Source organism: Oncorhynchus kisutch, linkage group LG5 (genome assembly GCF_002021735.2).
Source record: "Oncorhynchus kisutch isolate 150728-3 linkage group LG5, Okis_V2, whole genome shotgun sequence".
Taxonomy (NCBI): Eukaryota; Metazoa; Chordata; class Actinopteri; order Salmoniformes; family Salmonidae; genus Oncorhynchus; species Oncorhynchus kisutch.
In genome coordinates this window covers 69,431,581-69,444,080 of record NC_034178.2, presented here as the reverse complement: position 1 = coordinate 69,444,080, position 12,500 = coordinate 69,431,581, and positions in this window count along the sequence as shown.

Sequence of the window (12,500 nt, the reverse complement as noted above, 5' to 3'; positions counted from 1 at the left end):
GATTCAGTCTTTACTGAGGTCTGGTTCAGTCTTTACTGAGGTCTGATTAATGATTCAGTCTTTACTGAGGTCTGATTCAGTCTTTACGGAGGTCTGATTAATGATTCAGTCTTTACTGAGGTCTGGTTCAGTCTTTACTGAGGTCTGATTCAGTCTTTACGGAGGTCTGATTAATGATTCAGTCTTTACTGAGACCTGATTCAGTCTTTACTGAGGTCTGATTCAGTCTTTACTGAGGTCTGGTTCAGTCTTTACTGAGGTCTGGTTCAGTCTTTACTGAGGTCTGGTTCAGTCTTTACTGAGACCTGATTCAGTCTTTACTGAGGTCTGATTCAGTCTTTACTGAGGTCTGATTCAGTCTTTACTGAGGTCTGGTTCAGTCTTTACTGAGGTCTGATTAATTATTTAGTCTTTACTGAGGTCTGGTTCAGTCTTTACTGAGGTCTGATTCAGTCTTTACTGAGGTCTGATTCAGTCTTTACTGAGATTTGATTCAGTCTCTACTGAGGTCTGATTCAGTCTTTACTGAGGTCTGACTAATGATTCAGTCTTTTCTGAGGTCTGATTCAGTCTTTACTGAGGTCTGACTAATGATTCAGTCTTTTCTGAGGTCTGATTCAGTCTTTACTGAGGTCTGACTAATGATTCAGTCTTTTCTGAGGTCTGATTCAGTCTTTACTGAGGTCTGACTAATGATTCGGTCTTTACTGAGGTCTGATTCAGTCTTTACTGAGGTCTGATTAATGATTCAGTCTTTACTGAGGTCTGATTCAGTCTTTACTGAGGTCTGGTTCAGTCTTTACGAAGGTCTGATTAATGATTCAGTCTTTACTGAGGGCTGATTCTGTCTTTACTGAGGTCTGATTCGGTCTTTACTGAGGTCTGATTCGGTCTTTACTGAGGTCTGATTAATGATTCAGTCTTTACTGGGGTCTGATTAATGATTCAGTCTTTACTGAGGTCTGATTTATGATTCAGTCTTTACTGAGGTCTGATTCAGTCTTTACTGAGGTCTGATTCGGTCTTTACTGAGGTCTGATTCGGTCTTTACTGAGATCTGATTAATGATTCAGTCTTTAATGAGGTCTGATTCAGTCTTTACTGAAGTCTGATTAATGATTCAGTCTTTACTGAAGTCTGATTAATGATTCAGTCTTTACTGAGTTCTGGTTCAGTCTTTACTGAGGTCTGATTAATGATTCAGTCTTTTCTGAGGTCTGAATCAGTCTTTACTGGGGTCTGAGTCAGTCTTTACTGGGGTCTGAGTCAGTCTTTACTGAGGTCTGATTAATGATTCAGTCTTTACTGAGGTCTGATTAATGATTCAGTCTTTACTGAGGTCTGATTCAATCTTTACTGAGGTCTGATTAATGATTCAGTCTTTACTGAGGTCTGATTCAGTCTTTACTGAGGTCTGATTCGGTCTTTACTGAGACCTGATTCAGTCTTTACTGAGGTTCAAATCTGAGATATGGATTTAGACCTATCTAACATATCTAACATACCAACTGCTTCATCCGGATACAAGGTATATGTTATGGCTCTGTTATGGTGTGGGGTGCATATTCCTGGCATGGTTTAGGTCCACTCAACCACTGAGAGAGAACGGTAAACACCAATGAATACACAGCCATTCTGAGTGACCACCTTCATCCTATGGTGAATCAGATCTATCCTGATGGGAGTGGTCTCTTCCAGGATGACAACGCCCCCCCCCCCCCCCATCCATTAGGGAACGAGTGGTCACCGAATGGTTCGATGAGCAGGAAAATGATGTAAACCATATGCCATGGCCCTCTCAGTCACCAGATCTCAACCCAATTGAATTATGGGAGATTCTGGTGCGGCACCTGAGACAACAGTTAGGGAGTAATTATGTCTCTTTCCAGACACAATCTATGACAAGGGGCAGTAAAGCTGTTCTTGCAGCTTGTGGTGGTCCAGCGCCCTATGAAGACACTTCATGTTGATGTTTTTTTTTGCAGTACTGCACAGTGACTGTATGTCATTGCTTTATTATGTAGAGCTAAAATTATGAAGCAGGAACATTCAAACCACACATTTCTCACGGAACATCTCATATCTTAGAGCCCCTCTCAATCATTGGACCTCCGTAATTAAAAGCAGAGTGAGTTTTGAGCAGTGTGTCACTACCTGCTACCGCAACCTATGGTGCCTCTGTCACTCCCTCTCTTTCTTTCTTTCCCTCCCTCCCTCCCTCCCTCCCTCCCTCCCTCCCTCCCTCCCTCCCTCCCTCCCTCCCTCCCTCCCCCTCTCTCTCTCTCTTTTTCTCTCTCTCTCTATCTCTCAATTAAATGTTGAGTTCAATTGCTTCACTGGCATGACGTAACAATGTAGATTTACGTACTGTATTGACAATATCAATAACATGATACAATCAATAACGCCTGACAAATATATGCCTCCCTTCCTCCCAATGGGAGGGAAGACTGGAGCCAGCTGGAGTGCCATCAAAGTGGTTGGGATCAGATAAACACAGAGGTGCCGCTCCCTTCTGTGTGTGTGTGTGTGTGTGTGTGTGTGTGTGTGTGTGTGTGTGTGTGTGTGTGTGTGTGCTCGGCTGCAGTACAGTATACAATATACATAATCGGGAGTCTTTTGAGGCAGGGCCACATAGCTGAGCTGAGAGATACACACAGTGCTATGGGCTTTGGGACACACTCTCAAATATTGATGCCTCTTGGGCTCTCTGAGAATAGTTTAATCACTAGTATGGAATGTAAATTATATGAAGCCTGGAGCAATTGGGCTCCCGAGTGGCGCAGCGGTCTAATGCACTGCATATCAATGCTAGAGGCGTCATTACATACCCTGGTTCGATACCAGGCTGTATCACATCCGGCTGTGATTGGGAGTACCATAGGGCGGCGAGCAATTGGCCCAGCGTCGTCCAGGGTAGGCCGTCATTGTAAATAAGAATTTGTTGTTGACTGACTTGCCTTTAAAACAATCGTGAGTGCTGCCGGAGAAACAAGAGAGCTGCCGGAGAAACCAGAGAGCTGCCGGAGAAACAAGAGAGCTGCCGGAGAAACCAGAGTGCTGCCGGAGAAACAAGAGAGCTGCCGGAGAAACCAGAGAGCTGCCGGAGAAACCAGAGAGCTGCCGTAGAAACAAGAGAGCTGCCGGAGAAACCAGAGAGCTGCCGGAGAAACAAGAGAGCTGCCGGAGAAACCAGAGAGCTGCAGGAGAAACCAGAGAGCTGCCGGAGAAACCAGAGAGCTGCCGGAGAAACCAGAAAGCTGCAGGAGAAACCAGAGAGCTGCCGGAGAAACAAGAGAGCTGCCGGAGAAACAAGAGAGCTGCCGGAGAAACAAGAGAGCTGCCCGAGAAACCAGAGAGCTGAAGGAGAAACCAGAAAGCTGCAGGAGAAACCAGAGTGCTGCCGGAGAAACAAGAGAGCTGCCGGAGAAACCAGAGAGCTGCCGGAGAAACCAGAGTGCTGCCGGAGAAACCAGAGAGCTGCAGGAGAAACCAGAGAGCTGCCGGAGAAACCAGAAAGCTGCAGGAGAAACCAGAGAGCTTCCGGAGAAACCAGAAAGCTGCAGGAGAAACCAGAGAGCTGCCGGAGAAACCAGAAAGCTGCAGGAGAAAGCAGAGAGCTGCCGGAGAAACCAGAGTGCTGCCGGAGAAACCAGAGAGCTGCCGGAGAAACCAGAGAGCTGCCAGAGAAACCAGAGAGCTGCAGGAGAAACCAGAGTGCTGCCGGAGAAACCAGAGAGCTGCAGGAGAAACCAGAGAGCTGCCGGAGAAACCAGAGAGCTGCAGGAGAAGCCAGAGTGCTGCCGGAGGAACCAGAGAGCTGCCGGAAAACTAGGCTACTACAAATCCTCCTCTCTTTGTAAAGTGCGGTAGCCGTTCTCAGTTGCATCCCAAATATTCCCTAAATAGTGCACTACATTTGAAATGGTCCCATAGGGCTCTGGTAGAAATAGTGCACTACTGTTGAAATGGTCCCATGGGGCTCTGGTAGAAATAGTGCACAATATGTGGAATAAAGTGGTATTTAGGACAGAACCTTTAGTCTCAGATGGTCATTGCTTCGTCTTTTGTACATTTCAAAATGTCAGTTTATGCATATCTAAATCAGCTCGCTACCATACTGCCATAGACACAGACGTTTTAGGAAGCTTGTCGTGTTATATTATTTAATCCTATCAATTCTCTTCTCTTTAACTTCTTGGTGACAGGGGGCAGTATTTTCACGTCTGGTTGAAATGCATGCCCAAATTCAACTGCCTGCTACTCATCCCCGGAAGCTAAGATATGCATATTATTAGTAGATTTGGTTAGGAAACACGCTGAAGTTTTAAAAATGGTTTGAATCATGTCTGTGATCCGGCCGGAGACGGTGGAACTCCTGCAGCATTGAAGGGTCCAACACGTCCTCCACCGGAACCCAGCACCTTTTTTATTTATTTTTATTTTTATTTCACCTTTATTTAACCAGGTAGGCTAGTTGAGAACACCTTTATTTAACCAGGTAGGCTAGTTGAGAACACCTTTATTTAACCAGGTAGGCTAGTTGAGAACAAGTTCTCATTTGCAACTGCGACCTGGCCAAGATAAAGCATAGCAGTGTGAGCAGACAACAAAGAGTTACACATGGAGTAAACAATTAACAAGTCAATAACACAGTAGAAAACAAAGGGGGGGTCTATATACAATGTGTGCAAAAGGCACGAGGAGGTAGGCAAATAATTACAATTTTGCAGATTAACACTGGAGTGATAAATGATCAGATGGTCATGTACAGGTAGAGATATTGGTGTGCAGAAGAGCAGAAAAGTAAATAAATAAAAACAGTATGGGGATGAGGTAGGTGAAAAGGGTGGGCTATTTACCAATAGACTATGTACAGCTGCAGCGATCCGTTAGCTGCTCAGATAGCTGATGTTTGAAGTTGGTGAGGGAGATAAACCTCTCCTCCGGACCGTACCCCTCCCACTCCACGAGGAATTGAAGGCCCGTCGCCCGACGCCTCGAATCCAGGATGGATCGAACGGAGTACGCCGGGGCCCCCTCGATGTCCAGAGGGGGCGGAGGAACCTCCCGTACCTCAGACTCCTGGAGCGGACCAACCACCACCGGCCTGAGGAAAGACACATGGAACGAGGGGTTAATTCGGTAATCGAGGGGAAGCTGTAACCTGTAACACACCTCGTTCAGTCTGCTCGGGACTTTGAATGGCCCCACAAACCGCGGACGGCATGGGCGGCCTCCCATGTCTCCTCCGCGCGCCTGAACCACTCGTCCACCGCGGTCTGACTCTGATGCCATGGTGCCAGAACCGGCTGGTACCCCAATAAACACTGGAAGGGGGAGAGGTTAGTGAAGGAGTGGCGGAGCGACTTCTGCGCCATCTCTGCCCAGGGCACGAACGCTGCCCACTCCCCCGGCCGGTCCTTGCAATAAGACCGCAGAAACCTGCCCACATCCTGGTTCACTCTCTCCACCTGCCCATTACTCTAGGGGTGAAAACCAGAGGTAAGACTGATCGAGACCCCCAGACGTTCCATGAACCCCCTCCAGACTCTCGAGGTGAACTGGGGACCTTGACCTCGACACTATATCCTCGATTACCTCGATTACCAGAGCCCTTAGGTGGCCAAAAGCCCTGTCCGCCTCAGCCGACCACTGCAAACGTACAGGACCCCCCTTCAGCAGTGAGGTAATGGGAGCCTCCACGTGCCCAAAACCCTGGATAAATCTCTGGTAGTAATAGGAAGTAATAGGTCAATCCTAAAAACCGCTGCACCTCCTTTACCTTGGTGGGAGTCGGCCAATAACGCACGGCTGAAATGCGGTCACTCTCCATCTCCACCCTGAGTTGGGAATGCGATACCCTAGGAAGGAGACAGCCTGCTGAAAGAACAGGCGTATCTCAGCCTTGACGTACAGGTCATGCTCCAACAGTCGTCCAAGCTCCCTGCGCACCAGGGACACATGCTCGGCGCGTGTAGCGGAATATAGCAGAATTCATCGATATACACCACTACACCCTGCCCGTGCAGGTCCCTGAAAATCTGCCTCAGGTGGAAGAGACGTGAAGTGGTCCAATGCCGCATCTCCTTCTGCCCACAAATCCCTGAGCGGATTCCTTCCTCTCCGGCAACTGAGTTAGGAAGGACGCCTGTATTTTTGTAGCGACTGGGTGTATTGATACACCATCCAAAGGGTAATAAATAACTTCACCATGCCCAAAGGGATATTCAATGTCTGCTTTTAAAAAATGTCTACCAATAGATGCCCTTCTTTGCGAGGTATTGGAAAACCTCCCTGGTCTTTGTGGTTGAAACTGTGTTTGTAATTCACTGCTTGACTGAGGGACCTAACATATACTATACTTGTATGTGCATGTGTATGCCTTAATTTGGCTGGACCCCAGGAAGAGTAATGAGGATCCATAATAAGTACAAATACAAATGTGTGGGTACAGAGATGAGGTAGTCATTCAAAAATCATGTTAAACACTATTATTGCCATGGAACTTATTATGTGATTTGTTAAGCAAATGTTTACTCCTGAACTTATTTAGGCTTGCCATAACAGATAGGGGTTGAATACTTATTGACTCAAGACATTTCAGCTTTCTAATACATTTGTAAAGATTTCTAAAAACACAATTCCGCTTTGACATTTAAGGGGTATTGTTTGCAGGCCAGTGACCAAAAGACTGTACACCTTCCATTTCTCTTCCACCCCTCCATCACTCTTTCATACATTCATCCATCTCTCTTTCATTCCTCCTTCTCTCTTTCATTCCTCCATCTCTCTTCTATCCCTCCATTTCTCTCCCAACCCTCATCTCTCTTCCATCCCCCATCTCTCTTCCTTCCCCCATCTCCCCTCCATCTCTCTTCCATCCCTCCATCTTCCCTCCATCTCTCTTCCACCCCTCCATCTTCCCTCCATCTCTTTTCCATCCCTCCATCTCCCCTCCATCTCTCTTACATCCCTTCGTCTCTCTTCCTTCCCTCCATCTCCCCTCCATCTCTCTTCCACCCCTCCATCTCAACTCCATCTCTCTTCCACCCCTCCATCTCACCTCCATCTCTCTTCCACCTCTCCATCTCACCTCCATCTCTCTTCCATCCCTCCATCTCAATTCCATCCCCCAAACTCTCTTTCATCCCTCCATCTCTCTTCCACCCCTCCATCTCCCCTCCACCCCTCCATCTCACCTCCATCTCTCTTCCACCTCTCCATCTCACCTCCATCTCTCTTCCACCCCTCCATCTCACCTCCATCTCTCTTCCACCTCTCCATCTCACCTCCATCTCTCTTCTATCCCTCCATCTCTCTTCCATCCCTCCATCTCAATTCCATCCCCCAAACTCTCTTTCATCCCTCCATCTCTCTTCCATCCCTCCATCTCCCCTCCATCTCTCTTCCACCTCTCCATCTCCCCTCCATCACTCTTCCATCCCTCCATCTCCCCTCCATCTCTCTTCCACCCCTCCATCTTCCCTCCATCTCTCTTCCATCTCTCCATCTCCCCTCCATCTCTCTTCCATCCCTCCATCTCTCTTCCATCCCTCCATCTCTCTTCCATCTCTCCATCTCCCCTCCATCTCTCTTCCATCCCTCTTCCATCTCTCTTCCATCTCTCCATCTCCCCTCCATCTCTCTTCCATCCCTCCATCTCTCTTCCATCCCTCCATCTCTCTTCCACCTCTCCATCTCTCCTCCATCTCTCTTCCATCCCTCCATCTCTCTTCCATCTCTCCATCTCCCCTCCATCTCTCTTCCATGCCTCCATCTCTCTTCCATCCCTCCATCTCTCTTCCACCCCTCCATCTCCCCTCCATCTCTCTTCCATCCCTCCATCTCTCTTCCATCCCTCCATCTCTCTTCCACCCCTCCATCTCCCCTCCATCTCTCTTCCATCCCTCCATCTCTCTTCCATCCCTTCATCTCTCTTCCATCCCTCCATCTTCCCTCCATCTCTCTTCCTTCCCTCCATCTCCCCTCCATCTCTCTTCCACCCCTCCATCTTCCCTTCATCTCTCTTCCATCCCTCCAGCTCCCTTCCATCTCTCTTCCATCCCTCCTCCTTCCCTCCTCCTTCCCTCCATCTCTCTTCCATCTCTCTTCCGTCCCTCCATCTCTCTTCCATCTTTCCTCCATCCCTCCATATCCCCATCCATCTATCTTCCACCCCTCCATCTTCCCTCCATCGTTCTTCTGTCCCTCCATCTCTCTTCCGTCCCTCCTCCTTCCTCCTCCTCTCCATCTCTCTTCCATTCCTTCATTTATTTCACCTTTATTAACCAGGTAGGCCAGTTGTGAACAAGTTCTCATTTACAAGTGCGACCATGCCAAGATAAAGCAAAGCAGTGCGACAAAAACAACAACAAAGCGCTACACATGGGATAAACAAACGTACAGTCAATAACACAATAGAACATTGTATATAGTGTGTACAAATGAAGTAAGGAGGTAAAGGCAATAAATAGGCCATAGTGGCGAAGTAATTACAATTTAGCAATTAACACTGGAGTGATAGATGTGCCGATGAGGATTTGCAAGTAGAAATACTGGTATAAATATTGGTGTGCAAAAGAGCAGAAAAAAAACTAAAAACAAAATGGGGATGGGGTAGGTAGTTGGTTGGATGGATGGGCTATTTACAGATGGACTGTGTACTGCTGCAGCGATTGGTAAGCTGCTCTGACAGCCGATGCTTGAAGTTAGTGAGGGAGATATAAGTCTCCATCTTCAGTGATTTTTGCAATTTGTTCCAGTCATTGGCAGCAGAGAACTGGAAGGAAAGGCGGCCAAAGGGGGAATAGGCTTTGGGGGTGAAAGACTGTTCACAACATGTGGAAGCCATAGGAAAAGGAATCTGGTTGATACCCATTTAAATGGAGCGAAGGCAGGCATTGGAACAGAGAGCTTTCAGGAAAAACAACACTTCCAGGTTGGATTTTCCTCAGGTTTTCACCTGCAATATCAGTTCTGTTATACTCACAGACAATATTTTGACAGTTTTGGAAACTTTAGAGTGTTTTCTATCCTAATCTGACAATTATATGCATATTCTAGATTCATTTGAGTATCTAGATTTCATTTGAGTACGTTTTTCATCCAAACATCAAAATACTGCCCCCTACACTCAACAGGTTAAGAATGGTTGGAGGCCACGGAAGGAGTGTTGTATGGCATTGAAGCTCGGTTGAAGGTTTGTTAACACAGTGTCCAAAGAGGGGCCAGAAGTATACAGAATGGTGTCGTCTGTGTAGAGGTGGATCAGAGAGTCACCAGCAGCGAGAGGGACATCATTGATATATACAGAGAAAAGAGTCGGCCCAGGAATAGAACCCTGTGGCACCCCCATAGAGACTGCCAGAGGTCCCGACAACAGGCCCTCCGATTTGACACACTGAACTCTATCTGAGAAGTAGTTGGTGAACCAGGCGAGGCAGACATTTGAGAAACTAATGCTGTTGAGTCTGTCGATAAGAATACGTTGATCGACAGAGTCGAAAGCCTTGGCCAGGTCGATGAAGAAGGCTGCACAGTACTGTCTTTTATCGATGGCGGTTATGATATCATTTAGGACCATGAGCGTGACTGAGGTGTCGGAAACCAGATTGCATAGTGGAGAAGGTACCGTGGGATTCGAGATGGTCGGTGATCTGTTTGTTCACTTTGCTTTTGAAGACCGTAGAAAGGCAGGGTAGGATAGATTTAGGTCTGTAGCAGTTTGGGTCTAGAGTGTCTTGAAGAGAGGGATGACCGCGGCAGCTTTCCAATCTTTGGGTATCTCAGACTATACGAAAGAGAGGTTGAACAAGCTAGTAATAGGGGTGGCAACAATTTCAGCAGATCATTTTAGAAAGAAAGGGTCCAGATTGTCTAGCTCTGTACGGGTCCAGATTTTGCAACTCTTTCAGAACATCAGCTATTTTGGATATGGCTGAATAAGAAGTGTGTGTGTGTGGGGGGGGGGGGGGGGGGGGGGGGGGGGGGGGGGGGGGGTACCAGTTGCTGTGGGGGTGCAGTGCTGTTGACCGGGGTAGGGGTAGCCAGGTGGAAAGCGTGGCCAGCCGTAGATAAATGCTTATTGAAATTCTCGATTATCCGTGATTTATCGGTGGTGACAGTGTTTCCTAGCCTCAGTGCAGTGGGCACCTGGGAGGAGGTGCTCTTTTTCTGGGAATTTTCTGGGAATTTGTGCTGCAGGATGCAAATTTCTGTTTGAAAAAGCTAGCCTTTGCCCTCCTACCTGACTGTGTGTATTGGTTCCAGTGTATATCTCTCTTCCATTCCTCCATCTCGCTTGCATCCATCCCTCTCTCTTGTCTGCTATACCCAAATGGCTTTAGGGTATGGATTATTAAGGTTGACAGACTTGTCCTGTTAGACCATCACTACAATGTTCCCAGATTAACTTTGAATTGGTCAAATCTGAACTCTTCCCTTGTAGGATGAAGCGCTAGAAAACCATGAGGTTGATGATCTACAACATGATGTCGTAGCTGATTTGGAAATGCTATGTTCTTACTCTGTGCTTTTCAAAGCCAAGATGAAGGGACCACCAGTATGATGCAAGAATAGGTTTAATGGCTACACTTCTATTGAGATCAGAGCGAGAGTCAGGGAGAGGGAGAAGGAGAGGAAGTGAGATAGAGTGGGAGAGAAAGAGCTTGAGAGAGATTAAGAAAGAGAGAGAGACAGAGAGAGAGAGTGAGACAGAGGGGAGAGAGAGAAATAGAGAGAGAGAGGGAGAGAGAGAGAAAGAGACAGAGGGGGAGAGATAGAGAGAGAGAAGGAGATAGAGGGATAGACAGAGAGAGATGGAGTGAGTGAGAGAGACATGGTAGGAGAAAGAGAGAAGGTGAGAGGGAGAGAGAGTGTGTAAGGGAGAGGGAGCTAAAGAGAGAGTGGAGAGAAAGAGCTTGAGAGAGAGAGAGACAGGGGGGAGAGAGACAGACATAGAGAGAGAGTGAGACAGAATAAGAGAAAGAAAGAGAGAGAATGTGAGAGGGAGAGAGAGAGACAGGGGGAGAGAGACAGACAGAGAGAGTGAGAGAGACAGAATAAGAGAAAAGAAAGGGAGAGAAAGTGAGAGAGAGAGACAGGGGGGGAGAGAGACAGACATAGAGAGAGTGAGAGAGACGGAATAAGAGAAAGAAAGGGAGAGAGAGAGAGACAGAATAAGAGAAAGAAGAGGAAGGGAGAGAGAGAGCACTATTAAATGCATGTTCTTTTGTTTCTCTGCATGGAAGGCTAATGACTGTTCCACCCTCTAATGGTTACTATGTATAATAACCATGGTACTACCCGTCAGGTGCTGTATCTTCTATGAATGTCACATTGCTACCTGCTCTGATATTAGCTAGTCCATTATCGTTTGCCATTATCCTAAAAACGTAAAAACACAGAAAGTTCTACTTTTGAACGTATTGCTCAGAGAGAATTGCACTCGAAAAACTTGGTAACAAAAATATGGAGAATGGCCCTTAAATTCACTAAATTCATCTAAGCTACAGCAAGCAACTCATTGCTCATGGATATTCTAATGCACCGTATCTGGAGGCTGTGAAAGAGCCAATGTCAGTGTATTAATTAATAAGCCTGGACTACACCAGAGAGAGAGAGAGAGAGAGAGAGAGAGAGAGAGAGAGAGAGAGAGAGAGAAGGCAAGAAAGGGCCTTCTATGCCATCAAAAGGAACATAAAATTCAACATACTAATTAGTATGTGGCTAAAAAATAATTGAATCAGTTATAGAACCCACTGCCCTTTATGGTTGTGAGGTCTGGGGTCTGCTCACCAATCAAGAATTCACAAAATGAGACATGCACCAAACTGAGACTCTGCATGCAGAATTCTGTAAAAATATCCCCAGTGTACAACGTAGAACACCAAATAATGCATGCAGAGCAGAATTAGGCCAATGCCTGATAATGATCAAAATCCATTATCAACCACCTAAAAGGAAGCAATTCCCAAAACTTCCATAACAAGGTCATCACCTACAGAGAGATGAACCTGGAGAAGAGTCCCCTAAGCAAGCTGGTCCTGGGGCTCTGTTCACAAACACACCCCACAGAGCCCCAGGAAAGCAGCACAATTAGACCCAACCAAATCATGAGAAAACAAAAAGATAATTACTTGACACATTGGAAAGAATTAACAAAAAAACAGAGCAAACTAGAATGCTATTTGGCCCAAAACAGAGAGTACACAGTGGCAGAATTCCTGACCACTGTGACTGACCCAAACTTAAGGAAAGCTTTGACTATGTACAGACTCAGTGACCATAGCCTTGCTATTGAGAAAGGCTGCCGTAGGCAGACCTGGCTCTCAAGAGAAGTCAGGCTATGTGCACACTGCCCACAAAATGAGGTGGAAACTGAGCTGCACTTCCTAACCTCCTGCCCAATGTATGACCATATTAGAGACACATATTTCCCTCAGATTTCACTGATCCACAAAGAACTTGAAAACAATTCCAATTTTGATAAACTCCCA